Source organism: Callospermophilus lateralis, chromosome 1 (assembly GCF_048772815.1).
Source record: "Callospermophilus lateralis isolate mCalLat2 chromosome 1, mCalLat2.hap1, whole genome shotgun sequence".
Taxonomy (NCBI): domain Eukaryota; kingdom Metazoa; phylum Chordata; class Mammalia; order Rodentia; family Sciuridae; genus Callospermophilus; species Callospermophilus lateralis.
In genome coordinates, this window is record NC_135305.1 from 124,545,592 (window position 1) to 124,560,189 (window position 14,598).

General features: G+C 42.0%; 2 pseudogenes; both read left to right on the plus strand.

The window, feature by feature from the left end:
• The first annotated feature begins 546 nt into the window (after positions 1-546).
• Positions 547-2,119, plus strand: LOC143406986 (zinc finger protein 639-like; annotated as a pseudogene).
• A 6,952-nt stretch (positions 2,120-9,071) lies between these two features.
• On the plus strand, positions 9,072-10,955 carry LOC143398351 (peroxisomal targeting signal 1 receptor pseudogene; annotated as a pseudogene).
• Positions 10,956-14,598: the final 3,643 nt, after the last annotated feature.

A 14,598-nucleotide genomic window follows, 5' to 3' on the forward strand; every position in this document is an offset into this window, starting at 1 on the left:
AATTTTAAATATAAATATGAATTAGCAGATTCAGCCCGCAGAAAAATCAATATAGATAATAGCCAAACTGTAACAAGGGTTCACTTGAGAAGGGGCCTGCGGCGGCCGAAAGGCGCCCGCAGGGGGCGCGGGCCTCCGGGCCTGAGCGGCGTCGCCAGCCGCCTGCGGCCTTCTCCGCTGGCCCTCGGCAGCAGCCACCTCAGCTGTGCCTGGGCCGGCAAGGGCCCCAGGGAAACGTTTTTCTTAGGTCACGGTCTTCCCTTCCTTACAACTGCTGGCAGAGAAAGAACCGGAAACAAGATGTAACTTGGTGGTGGCAGTGCTTAGCCATGAAGATGTACCCACATACAGTTAGAGTTATTCAATGTCCAGGAATCAGAAGACATGTATTTGCATCTCTGGTTTTGCCATTTCTTAGTTGACTTGACTTTCACTGAGTATGTTTCTTCATCAGTAAAATTGAGGTATTTTTTTCACCACCTGTGGAACCTTTGTAATTCATTTTTCCTCACTGAAGTATTAAGAATTATACCAAATTGAAAAGATATGAATGAGTAACCTAAAAAAAGAAAAAGGAAGACTTTACACCCTTCTCGCTATTCAGATTCCTCTGGAATAAGCAGAATTGCAGATGGATTCAATGGAATTTTTTCTGATCATTGTTACAGTGTCTGCTCTATGAGACAGCCAGACTTAAAATATTTTGACAACAAAGGAATTGGTGGCAAAGCAGGAGTGATGTGGAGTTGGGAGCATTTATGGTGGAAGGTTAAGAACAGTGTTTCCATAGCTCTTCCACTCAGCTATACCTCTCAGTCTGAAAGGCTAATGAACAGAGGATGATGATTCTGATACCGAGACATCAAATGACTTGCCAAAATTTGCAGATGGAATCAAAGCCAGAAACAGAAATCAGAACTATCTGGTTCCCAGTCCTGTGCTTAGAATTATAGACCACATTGCCTTTTCTGCAGAAAAATCTGCTGATGTAGAAATTTGTGATGAAGAGTGTGACTCACCCGAATCAATCAACCAGCAAACTCAAGAGGAGAGTCCTATAGAAGTTCACACCGCTGAAGATGTCCCCATTGCTGTAGAAGTGCATGCCATTTCTGAGGATTATGACATAGAGACAGAAAACAATTCCTCCAAGAGCCTCCAAGACCAAACTGATGAAGAACCACCAGCTAAACTTTGTAAAATTCTTGACAAGAGCCAAGCTTTGAATGTGACTGCTCAGCAGAAATGGCCTTTACTGAGAGCTAATAGCAGTGGCCTCTATGAATGTGAACTTTGTGAATTCAATAGTAAATATTTTTCTGATTTAAAACAGCATATGATCCTGAAGCATAAACATACCGATTCAAATGTGTGTCGAGTATGTAAGGAAAGCTTCTCTACCAATATGCTTCTGATTGAACATGCCAAACTACACGAAGAAGATCCCTACATTTGTAAATACTGCGATTACAGGACAGTAATTTTTGAGAACCTCAGCCAGCACATTGCAGACACCCACTTTAGCGATCACCTGTATTGGTGTGACGTGCAGTTCTCCTCAAGCAGTGAACTCTACCTGCATTTCCAGGAGCACAGCTGTGATGAACAGTACTTGTGTCAGTTCTGTGAACATGAAACGAATGATCCAGAAGACTTGCATAGCCATGTTGTAAATGAGCATGCGTGTAAATTAATAGAACTAAGCGATAAGTATAACAATGGAGAACACGGACAATACAGCCTCTTAAGCAAAATTACCTTTGACAAATGTAAGAACTTCTTTGTGTGTCAAGTATGTGGTTTTCGGAGTAGACTTCATACAAATGTTAACAGGCATGTTGCTATTGAACATACTAAAATATTTCCTCATGTTTGTGATGACTGTGGGAAAGGCTTTTCAAGTATGCTAGAATATTGCAAGCATTTAAATTCACATCTGTCTGAAGGAATTTATTTATGTCAATATTGCGAATATTCAACAGGACAGATCGAAGATCTTAAAATTCATCTAGATTTCAAGCATTCGGCTGACTTGCCTCATAAATGTAGTGACTGCTTCATGAGGTTTGGAAATGAAAGGGAATTAATAAGTCACCTTCCAGTCCATGAAACAACTTGATTATTCCCTTCTATTTTGATTTACATAATGTTTTTGTGAAATAATAAATTCAACCTTTTTTTTTGAAATGTTAAAATGGGTAATTTTTGCCGGGGTCCAGCCCCAGCGGGGTCCAGGGAGTCCTGAAGGAGGAGTGGCGTCGGCGAAATGATGAGACAGGAGTCGTTCCGTTTGAGCAATCTCCAGAGAGAGAGCTAAAGCAGCTTTCTCTGGGTCCCCTTTTTATTACAATTTTTCTCATCATTATAGATTCACAATACGTCATTGGTTATATAATTTAAAACTTTGCCAAGACATGACATTTCCTTAACCATGATTGAGAGCACACCGATCTACATTCTTCCAGGATATGACCCCCAGCCATACAATTATCAAAGTACAAAATCATCAATAAAACATGTCACCAATTTACATCCTTCAGATTTTCCCAAGATTTACTATTTTTTCCAAGATATGTTATTTCCTAATGCCAAACTACGTAACCAGACTCTAAGTCTCCTAATCAATCATTAACCTAAAGTACACTTGTACTTTATTTTTAATCTAAAATTTCCATCTAAAAAAGTCCCTTTAAATCTTATATTTAAAATATCTTAAAGTTTATGAATCATCCTTAAAACATATCAGAAACCTATACAACTAAAGACTTAAGAATTTCTAAACTTAAAAATCTAAATAAAATAATATTTCTAACATTATTTTAAAACTGTGTCTTATAAAGCTATTTTAATTGATTCCTAAATTTATTCTCATAAAACTGGTTGAGCTGCTTTCTCGAAGAGTTTCTTTGTTTCTCAGTCAAGGTACACTAGTTCTCAAAGAGTTTGTTTCTCAGTTAAGGTGCACTAGTTCTCAAAGAATTTGTTTTTCAGAGGATGATTGTTGTCCATTATCAGGTTTGTCCACAATGTACTAAGATAGAAGAATAGCCTTTTACTTTGTCCTTGATATGCTGAGGGGTGGGTAGAACGGCCTCCAAGGCATGAACTACCTGTTCTGTTCTAGCCATCTGAAATTTAATTTGTTTGGCATTTAACATACTCATGCCTCCTGTGAGAAGCATAAGCATGAAAATGCAAAGTCCCAATTACATAAAAAAGGGTCTCATGGTTTCGGTTACCCACCAACCAGCGTGGCTTTGCCAGCATTCATTCTCACTGTGACCCTGTCAAGACAGTGGGAGAGCGGCTTTGCCAACACTTTTTCTCACTGTGACCCTGTCAAGACAGTGGGGGATCGCCTCCACCAAATTTTAAAAACATTAGATTTGCCTTTTATCAAGTAACATTTTCCAGTATGTAATTATACCTTTGAAAGACCCACCGATTCCCTGTCCAAGAAAGACGCACGAGGCACTGGCTGCAAACGCAAGAGGTTTATTCAGACACAGATGCCTGCGGGTGCTCAGCAAAACCTCAGCCAGAGCTTTGGTGAACTGGCACACCGGGCTTTGGGGTACAGGTCTTTTATAGGATAATGGGGCAGGTTTCGCGCGCGCGGGAAGTGACAGGTTTCTTATTGGTTATTTTGAACCCAACATATAGATTACCTAAAGGGCAAAGTTGTTTTTCACTTTATGTTCCTGGATAAACCTCATGACAGTTTCATATTAACACTCTGGTTTTTCTGTTCCTGCTTATCATTATCAGTTCCTGTTTGTTCAGGCATGCCTTGGGATCTGCTTTTCTGTTCTTCCTCAACCATCCTGTCCTCTCACAATAGACTACCCTTAACTGATTAACAGATAGACCTCTCTTTATGTGGGTTAGCAACACGCCCTGATGGTTTCACAATGGGGCCTGGGGTTTCTGGGCTGGGGTCTTTCACCTTAATTGTGGTATTCAATTGCATGGTAGTATATAGTTTTAATCATTCTTGGTGACTGTAATTTGGTGTCTTGCATGTGGTTCAATTTTATGATTTGAGAAGAAACATGTACTGAAAAAATTATCTACAGTTTTCCTTCCTTAACCATGGTGCTATTAACCTTTTTAAATGCAAGATATGCTTAAAAAAAAAAAAAAAAAAAAAAAGGGTTCACTTGATGCTTTGACTATAGCCCTTGTGTCTTTGAAACTTACATTTTTTTTTCTTTTTCCAACCCTTCTCCTTGATCATTTTTCCCCTAACCTTTTCCCTGATCTTCTCCTTCCTAATCTCTCCTCTATAATCTCATTTTCTCTGAATCACCTTTATAAAGTATCTTGCTGATAGGCAGAATCAGCCTTTGGAACAGGAGTCCCCTGTGTTTAGCAATAAACCTTCTGTTATGCTTGAATTTGGGAACCCCAAAAGACCACCAGAGACCAAGATCGATGTAAACACAAAGAGGTGTTTATTGTGAGCTAGCTTGGTCCTCCGCATGCACACCCAGCAGGTGAGAGAGGCCCAGAGCCCAGGGTTTGCAGCAGTTTTATACATTCTTTGGAGAAGGCAGGGACCCCCACATACATCATAGCATCTCTTACCAAATCATCATACACTGCGGGAAAATCAAATAACAACTCTAAAACATGATTAGCACATTTACTGGTGGGAACAAGTTGGGTAGGGGTGATTGGTTACTACAAGAGGGGGATTTATTTGAACTGATTAGTTTAAGCCAAGATTGGTGTAGTGCTGAACTACAGGGTTTCCCAACACATTATCAACCAGCATAAACTACTGAGAGGGTCATCTGGCATCCCAGGTATTTCCCTGTCTCATGCTGATTGGTGGCTGCTAGGGGGTTACTATGGGTCTCCACCTAGCCTGACTGAGTCAGGGACACCTGGCACAGCAGATCTCTCCTGTTATTTGTAGATAAACCACTTAGCAGGGTGGGAATGTGCCTAGGAGTGCTCTGTGGGTCTTTCCAAGGACAAAGGTCATGTCCCTTCCTTGGACAGGCTTTGCTCTGAGATAGAGACTGGTTTTTCACTTCTTTTTCCTTTTTCTCAAAACCCTGTCCTTGATATTGGTTTGGCATCAGGGACAATGACTGAACCTTGGGGAACAGAACTAAATAGTACCATCATTTAACAAGAATTAACTAGTTTGTGAAATACTACATCTAAAACAGAAAAACAGATGCCCTACCACTTGCCCCCATGGGTGGTAGGGCCCCATACAGAACACTGGGCCCCAGGGCACACTAGGATGTGTCCTGGGGCTTCTCTTACCACTGCTGTGGCCTCTGGGGTCTTGGAGATAGGGGCAGTGAAGGGGTGGTCAGGATCCTGGGAAGAGTGGGCTAGTGATATTGAAGCCAGATTTAAAGTTAGGTAGTCAGTGTAGTTAGGTAAATCGGGTCTAATACGGAGTGAAATCTAAAATGGAGGCCATGCTGAGAATGCTTCCAGGAAACGCAGGACAACTCATGGAATGTTAATGAAGTCCTGAGAAAAGCCCTAGGCCCAAAGCCCATCCCAAAGAAGTGTTAATAAACAGCCCCCAGCAAACTTGAAGGTGCTAACTCAGAAGTCCTTCCTGCTCAGACTACTTCTTTGGCCCACCTGTGTCCCACCCCTCCGGCCTTCCCACCTACATTCCACCACTGAAAGAACTATAAAAAGGGGAGACAACAGCCCTTCCACGGATTCCACCTCTTGGGTCCCCTTCTTCCTCCGGGAGAAGTTTTTTCTGTTGTCCTTTAATAAACTTCTAATTTCTACTCTGACCTTGACTCGGCTTGCTTCTTTGGTGTTATTCTTCAACATCGGGGAAGCAAGGACTCGTCACTGGTCAACAGCAGTAACAATCTCTAGTTACTGGTGATAAATTCTGCTCCCACCAATTGGTAGTTTGAACATTAGAGAAGCACACTGAGGCAAGCATATAAAGCAGGGTTTATTTTAAAAGGGATAACATAGACTTCTCCCAGTAGGGAGAAGGGGACCATAGCTGGTATCTTGGTATTCCCAGAAGTGAGGTATTCTGCCTTTTTTATAAGTCTTAGCTTCCTTTGTTCTCCTGCTCTCTTCCCCTTATCTTTCTCCTTCCTGAGTATATGACTAGGCCCAGGAATGCTCACTAGGCCCAGGAAAGCTTGGTGGGAGGGCCAAAAGGTGGAAAACAGGTGGGCTGAAGGGGGAAGGTTAAGATGGTGCAACCCAGGAAACATTCATTAACAACTTTATAGCTCCCTGTAGGGAGGGTCAATTCCTGGGACTGGATACCTTAGCAATAGGTTAGAACAGGGGCAGGTTCTTGATAAGGGTGGAGGAAGGGCTCTGAAGGAATTAACATTTTAGTTCCTCAGGGGACAGTCTCCAATTTCCCAGGATTCACTCAAAATTGGCCTGATTGGATCTGACCTGACTTGATTTACCTATCTATTCTGACTACATGTTTAATTTTGGCTTCACTAGGTTGAGCCAAGTTGAGGAGGGGCTCATGTGATTTGTAGTGCTATAACAGTGGTCCCTTCACCTTCTGAATATGCCCTCATTGCTCTAAGGGTATATATATTTTACTTTTAAGTGGACACAAAATCTTTAGTTTATGTTTATGTGGTGCTGAGGATTGAACTCAGTGTCTCCAGCATGCTAGGAGAGCACTCTACCACTGAGCCACAACCCCAGCCGGTTTTTTTTTTTCCCCTCTGTTCCCTCCCTGCCTAACAAGATTAGGGAGATAGTGTTATCTTTTCTTCCCCTAGTTAATTGCCCTTGAACACACCCACTATGGGAAGGAAATGCCTGCTGAGGATCTGGGAAGTGCATATTTCCCAAATTAACAACTGAATCCTAACTTGTCAAGAGGGCACCCTGAGACCCCCTATCGGAGCACACCTGGAATGTAACACTTCAAGAGTTTCTTTAACCCCCCACCCACCCTGCCAGTCCCCTGTGCTTCTTCTTTGCTACCAAAGAAATAAACCTTTTTCCTTTTTCTCAAAACTGTGTCCTCATTATTAAATTGTCATTGATTGGCACTGGGGAAAGGGACCAAGTTTTCAGTTACAGTGCTCACCAGACTAAAGGGATGCAAAGGGCAGGGTTTTCAGCCACGTGGCATTCCCACCGTCCCCTGTGCAGCCAATGTCCAATTTAGTCTGGTTGATGAGGTGTCTCCTGTATTCCTCTGGTATCCAGGCCCCTTTGTAGGGGAACAGCTGTTGGCCTGTCCTTCCCCTGAGACTGTTACCAGTGATTTGACTCAATTAGGGCTGAGTTCCATTTCCACTGATGTTAAGATTGAACACCAAAGAAACTGAGAGGCAAGTGTAGAAAGCAAGTTTTATGTAGAGGATAGAACAGAGACTTCTCCAGAGAACAGGTCCCAGACCCGGGTATCCATGGGAAGAGAGTGTCCTGTCCATTTTATAGTTTCCAGGTTTCCTATTTCTTATGCCCTCTCCTTCCATATAGCAAAATGGTGGGAAGCAGGCAATTCAGGGGTACCTCTTCCTAATTTACATTGTCCAGAAAAACAAGAAGGGACTCAGCCAGGGGATACTCATTAATAAGTCCCTGCTGGGATGAACTATCCCCACCCCCACCCAGGCAAGTGACTTTTTGGCCACCTGAGGGGAGGGGAAAATAAGTTCTGAAAGTATTAACATTCCATTCCTTTTGAATCAACTTTTATCTTACTGACCCAACCCCAACTCTAACCCTAACCCTAACCCTAAATAACCCAACCTGGCCTTCTGTCTACACTAACTGCCTGACCTTTGTTCTTGTTTCAAGACCGCTAAAGGATTATGGAAAATATATGCCTATAAAATAGTCCCCAAGAAAAAATGTAGAGACAGTGTGGCTCTGGGGGAGGAAGAGTACATTAACCAAACATTGAGCCTCTCTCAGCACATTCTTTCCCATTAAAAATGGCCTCCAAGGGAAAAAGCAAACTTTCATCCCTTCCTGGGTTCATCCACAACATCCCCACCAAAAGCAAAAATTTACCCCTTCCCAACCACAACAGATCCTGAAGGGAGAAGGTGAATATGAAACACTGGACCCTGGACTTTTACCTTTTCCCATTGCAGATGAATCTTGGAAGGAGAAAAGCAAATTGTGAAGCTCTAGGTAACAATGGGTCCCAGAGGAAGGAAATAAGCAGTAAACAAAGAGTAGTGTGAGCTTTTTCCAGTGACAATAAATTTCAAACTTTTTATTACTGCCTTCCTGAGTTAAAATTTTAACATGCACAACTAGGTTCCTTACTGTTCAAACAGCACGTCCACAGTATCCAATGATTAATTCAATCTCATTGTAAACTATAAAATTCAGACTCCTTCTGTAACCTACAGGCCATTTCTATACCCAGAAAATGAGCCCTCCCATGCCTGACTGATTGACTTCACTGCAGAATAAAGGAAAGCTTGCAGATATGAGGTTTGCTTCCCATCTTCTGTCTCTGTTATTTGTGCACAATTGTGCTTACAACCCCCAGTGGTTTAAGCTGTTGGAGAAGACTAAACTAAGGGCGGTGGCTTTTTATAACAGTGGTCCAGTTTATGATTTGAATATAGGCCTTGCTTCACTGCCACTGCAATTTATTTTTAAAATGGACATGTTTTCTCTCTTCCTTTCTTTTCCTCTCTAGTCTCTTCTTCTCCCCAATCAGAGGTGAAATAGGATTACCTTTCTTCCCCATCCTTGGTAAAGTTAATGGTCTCTGAGTACACACCCACCATAGGAACAAAGTAATCCAGACTTTAGGGATGGCACCAGAAGATCTCAAAAATGACTATATCCCAAATTAACAAGTGAATTACAACTCCAGACACAGATCCTGTGGAATGGAATGTAGCATTTGAATTACTTCTTTAAAGCCCCATGTTTCTGCTGGGACAGGAGTCCCCTGTGTTTCTCCTTTGCTAGCAAAGCCATAAACCTTCTTTTCCCTTTTTCTCAAAATTGTGTCCCCATTTTCTGATTGGCTTTGGGGGCAATAACAGAGCTTTCAGCAACATTTTGAGGGGAGTGCCAGGAGTGTACTGGCTCCCTTCAGACTCCTGTCAGAGATGGGGGCCACAGCAAGGCACAGGGGTGGAGAGTGGTTGGTGATGGGCCACCTGGCCTGTGTGGAGCAGATGTCTGCTCACCTCCTCCAGATAATATACTGTGTTGTGAGAGGGTCTGGCTTTGGGACCTCAGTTCCAATCATCCTTTGTCCATCAGAGAGTTGTCAGTCACCTTGGCAGTGTGGGAGCTGGTGGAGGCTAAAGGCAATCATGCCAACCTGCTCATGAAGCTAGCCAGCTACTTCACCCAGGATGAGGCCCTTTGGCAAAAGGGATGAAGGTCTGACTTCGGGCCTCCTAGAAACCCATCCTCTGAGATGGTCTCAGAGCCTTTGGGAGTAGGCTCTGAAGATGAGATTCCTGCAGAAACAGAATGCACCACTTGTTTCCTGTGCCCTTTAGACCTTCAAGATGGATGACCTTCCTGGAAGAGATCCAGTCAAACTTCTACCAGGCTCCCTAGAGAGCCCTTGATGTGGCAGACTTGGCCTTATCTGAGAATTGGGCCCAGAAGTTTCTTGCAGCTGGAGATGTTATGGATATAACTCAGGATTCTAATGAGATTGACTGGTCCCAAGGATTCATCACAGAAGTTACAGACCCCTTGTCTGTGTCCCCTGCATGCTGGGCTGAGGAATATCTAGAGCAGTCTGAGGAGAAGCTGCACTGGGGGAGCCTAAGGGAATAGCCACCACTGATAATATGGAATGATGACTATCATCCTGAGAAGAATCTGTAGCACACAGCCAGTGACTTTGTGGCCAAAGAGGATGACTACAAATTGGCTAATTCTGAGGCATTAGATGCATGGCTTGACCAGTTCACAAGACCAGTAAACACATCTGCACTTGACATGGAGTTTGAACAAGGCAAGTCAGCTATAGAGTCTGATGTTGATTTCTGGGACAAGTTGTAGGCAGAGTTGAGGAGATGGCAAAACAGGATGCTGATGCTCACTCCTGGCTTTCTGACTATGATGATCTTACATCTGTTTTGTATGATAAGGGGTGCCAGTTTGAGGAAGATAATCCCCTGCATGATCACCCTTAGCCTTTTGAAGAAGGGCTATGGTGGCTTCAGGAGAGGGACCTGCCACATTCTGTGCTGCTTTTTGAGGCTAATGAGCAGAGGATTCTAAGCATATGAAAGCTCGGCATTATCTGGGTACTACTCAGCAGAGAAAGAGCAAGAACTTTTAGCCATCAGTGCATTGTGGAGGTGTCAGGAGCTAGAGCCAGATAACTGGACAACACTGACGGCACTGGCTGTGAGCTTCACCATTGAGTCCCCACAGCCATAGGCCTGGAAAACACTGAGAGACTGGTTGTGCTACACAGCAGCCTATGCCCATCTAATGGCACCTGGTGAAGAAGGGACTGGTGGAGCAGGACTGGGCCCCAGTAAGCTTATTTTGGGATCTCTGTTGTCTGATTCCTTGTTTTTTGAAGTGGAAGAGCTGTTTCTGGCCCTTTTTCCATTGACCTAATGTGCAATGTGGCTTAGGAGTCCTCTTCAACCTGAGTAGTGAGTATGACAAGGCCATGGACCATTTTGCTGCTGCCCTCAGTGTTTGTCCCAATGACTATTTGCTTTGAAATAAGCTGGGGGCCACCCTGGCCAATGAAAACCAGAGTGAAGAAGCAATGGCTGCATACTATGAGGCCCTTGAGCTGTAGCCTGGCTATATCTGGTCTCACTACAACCAGGGCATCAGCTACATTAAACTTGGGGCTCACCAGGAGGCTGTGGAACAATTTCTGGAAGCCTTAAATATGCAGAGGAAGAGCCTGGGCCCTCAAAGTGAGGGGGCACCATGTCACAAAATACTGGAGCACACTGTGTTTAGTATTGGGTATGTTAGGCCAGAGTTATGCCTATGGGTGACTGATGCCCAGGATCCCTCCACACTATGTTTGGCCCACCCCAGTGACAGTGGGATGGGCTGCCCTGTGAGTGTCTGCTTCAAGGAGACTCTGCTGTGGATATGACTCCCTCTCCCCCAGTGGGCCTACCAAGGGGGTAGGCTAATGACCACAAGCTGTGAGGTCTCTCAGGAGCTGCCTTAGTGTATGGGTGGATAGTCTGTGTTTTTAGGTCCTACATAATTATAGGGAAAGGAGCTCTTGTCAGAGTCCCTTAGCAATTTAAGGGCTTTACATCCAGCTACAGATCTCTCTGCATTCATCACACCCTTTCTTTCTTTCTTTTTTTTTTTTTTTTAAATTGGTTGTTCAAAACATTACAATGCTCTTGACATATCATATTTCATAAATTTGATTCAAGTGGGTTATGAACTCCCATTTTTACCACGTATACAGTTTGCAGATTCACATTGATTACACATCCACGTTTATACATACTGCCATACTAGTGTCTGTTGTATTTTGCTGTCTTTCCTATCCCCTTCCTATTCCCCCTCCCCTCCCCTCCCCTCCCATCTTCTCTCTCTACCCCATCTACTGTAATTCATTTCTCTCTCCATCACACCCTTTCTTGATGCTGCTTTTGGGGTAGTTCCCAAGGATATAGAATAATTGTCATCATCAACTGTGATTTCTAACAAGATCTACCAAATTTGTAATGTCTGTATGCACTTTTACTCAGAATTGGTATTAGCCTGCTTCCTTAGGCAGTTGTTCATAGGCTTTTTTGCTCTATATCTCTAGCAATGATTCTGTCTGGGATGGGCTGTGTTAGAAACTGGTGTGTTTCATTAAAATATTGATTTAGCCCAGAATAGCTGAGTTGGGGTCCTCATAATTTTGTCATTTTTGGGCTTCTCCTGGCTGTGATCTTGGAATACAAGTGCAATGCTGATGCAGTAATGCCAGTATTTTACTGATAGGCATCCTCAGGAACATCTAGGGTCTGTTACTGCAGAGAGTGTTTACTTGTGGGGTAGAAGAAAGGCTTAAGTGTTGAGTGAGCCTGGAGGGACTAGGTAGGATCAGATAAGGAACTCTGTCCTGGGACTTTTGCTGTGAGAATAGAGGAATGTGGTGAATGTGGTGAATGTTCTTCTTCTTAGATTTGTCAGTAGGAATTGTAGAAAGTTGGTTTAGAAATTGCCATCTTGCCAAAATCCTAGGAAAAAGAATATTCAGTGTTATCATTGTAACAGGGATTCATTTGATGCTTTGACTATATCCCTGTGGTTTTGAAACATACATTTTTTTTCTTTTTCTCAACTTTCTTCTCCCTGATCTTCTTCTCCCATCTTCTCATCTTCTCCTCCCTGATCTCTCCTCCCTAATAAAGGTGATTGTCTCTGAATCACCTTTATAAAAGCCCTCTGTTCCTGCTGTTGGGCAGAATCACAGCCTTTGGGACAGGAGTCCCCTGTGTTTCTTCTTTGCTAGCAAAACAATAAACCTTCTTTTTCTCAAAGCCATGTCCTCATTATTGGATTGGTACCAAGGACAAGGACTGAGCTTTCAGCAACACCATACATCTTTGCTATACTTCTTGAAGTGTTTCCAGGGGTGAGTGTTATAAAATTGCCTTCCCTCAAATTACCTCCACACAGAGAAGATTGAGGGGAGCTGATGGAGAAGCTTGGATTCTTCTCAACTGTTCCCTGCATTGGGGAGATACACTAACCACCAGAAATGATTGCTAGGACTTTTGCCTTATCTTCAGTAGTGAATGATCATGTAGCTGAAAGTTTGGTCCTTGTCCCAGATGCCAATCCAATAAGGAAGACATTGTTTTGAGAAAAAGGAAAAAGAAGTCTTATTGCTTTGTTAGTAAAGGAGAAACACAGGGAACTCCTGTCCTGAAAGCTTTGATTCTTGCCCATCAGCAGAAACAGAGTCCTTTTATAGAGGTAATTCAAAGGCTACATTCCATATGTTCTTTCATCTGGAGTTGCAGTTCACTTGTTAATTTGGAAAATAGTTATTTCTAAGATCTTCTGGTACCATTCCCAAAATCTGGAATACTTTCTTCACATGGTGGGTATGTACTCAAATAACTCTGCCTAGGATGGGGAAGAAACATAATCCTATTTCCCCTGAGATTAAAGAAAGGGAGAGATTAGGGAGAAGTAGGAAGAGGGAAAAAAGTATGTCCATTTAAAAAATAAGATGCAGGGGCAGAGCAGCAAAGATTATATTCAAAGCATATAGTGGACCACTGTTATAGAGGGTTTTTTTCAAATTACCATGGACCCAAGGTTTTATCCTGAAATTTATTTTTTTGTATGAATATGTATAAATGATTTTACAATAATGTTAAGTATTTACATAAATAAATAAAACCGTTAAGGGTGTATTAAAAGAAAGAAAGAAAGAAAAACAGCAAAACACACATTCATTCCAAGCATATGTAAAAAGTTAACAGACAGGCTGGGGATGTGGCTCAAGCGGTAGCGCTCTCGCTTGGCATGCGTGCGGCCCGGGTTCGATCCTCAACACTGCATACAAACAAAGATGTTGTGTCCACAGAAAACTAAAAAATAAATATTAAAAAATTCTCTCTCTCTCTCTCTCTCTCTCTCTCTCTCTCTCTCTCTCTCTTTAAAAAAAAAGTTATCAGAGAATTTAAAAGTTAACTCTGGGCCTTAAAATACACTTTTTCTAATTTTAAAAAAATGTAAATCCAGCAAGGTACAATTGAGTGTTGCAAAATTTTGAGGTTATTTACAACAAATGATGCTGGGAAAACTGGAAATCATTATGTAGCAAAATGAAATTAAACTCCTATCTCTCACCCTGCACAAAACTCAACTCAAAGTGGATCAAGGACTCATTAGGCCAGAGACCCTGGGCCTACTAGAAAAAAATTTAGGCCTAAATATTCATCATGTCATCTAGGAAATTACAAGACTCCTAAATCTCAAGGAGTAAAATCAAGAATCAATAAATAGGGGGGCTAGTGTTGTGGCTCAGCGGTAGAGCACTCACCTAGCACGTGCGAAGCCCTGGGTTCAATCCTCAGCACCCCATAAAAAAAAAATAAATAAAATAAAAGTATTGTATCTGACTACAACTAAAAAATAAATATATTTTAAAAAAAGAATCAATAAATAGGATAGTATTAAACTGAAGATCTTCTTCACAGCAAAGGAAATAATCAAATATATAAAGAGAGAGCATATTGAATGGGACAAAATCTTTACCACCTGCATCTCAGATAAGATATAATCTTCAGGATGTACAAAAAACTCAAAAACAACTTAACACAAAAATAAATAAAATAAATACCACAATCAATAAATGGGCAAAGAAACTGAATATTCACTTCATAGAATAAGAAATATGATCAGTCAACAAATATATAAAAAAATGTTCAACATTTCTAGCAATTAGAGATATGCAAATTAAAACTTCACTGAGATTTCATCTCACTCCAATCATAATGGCAATTATCAAGAATACAATTAATGGGCTGGGATTGTGGCTCAGTGGTAGAGTGCTTGCCTAGCACGGGCAAGACCTAGGTTCGATCCTCAGCACCACATAAAAATAAAGGCATTGTGTTGTGTCCATCTACACCTAAAAAAATAAATTAAAAAAAAAAGAATATA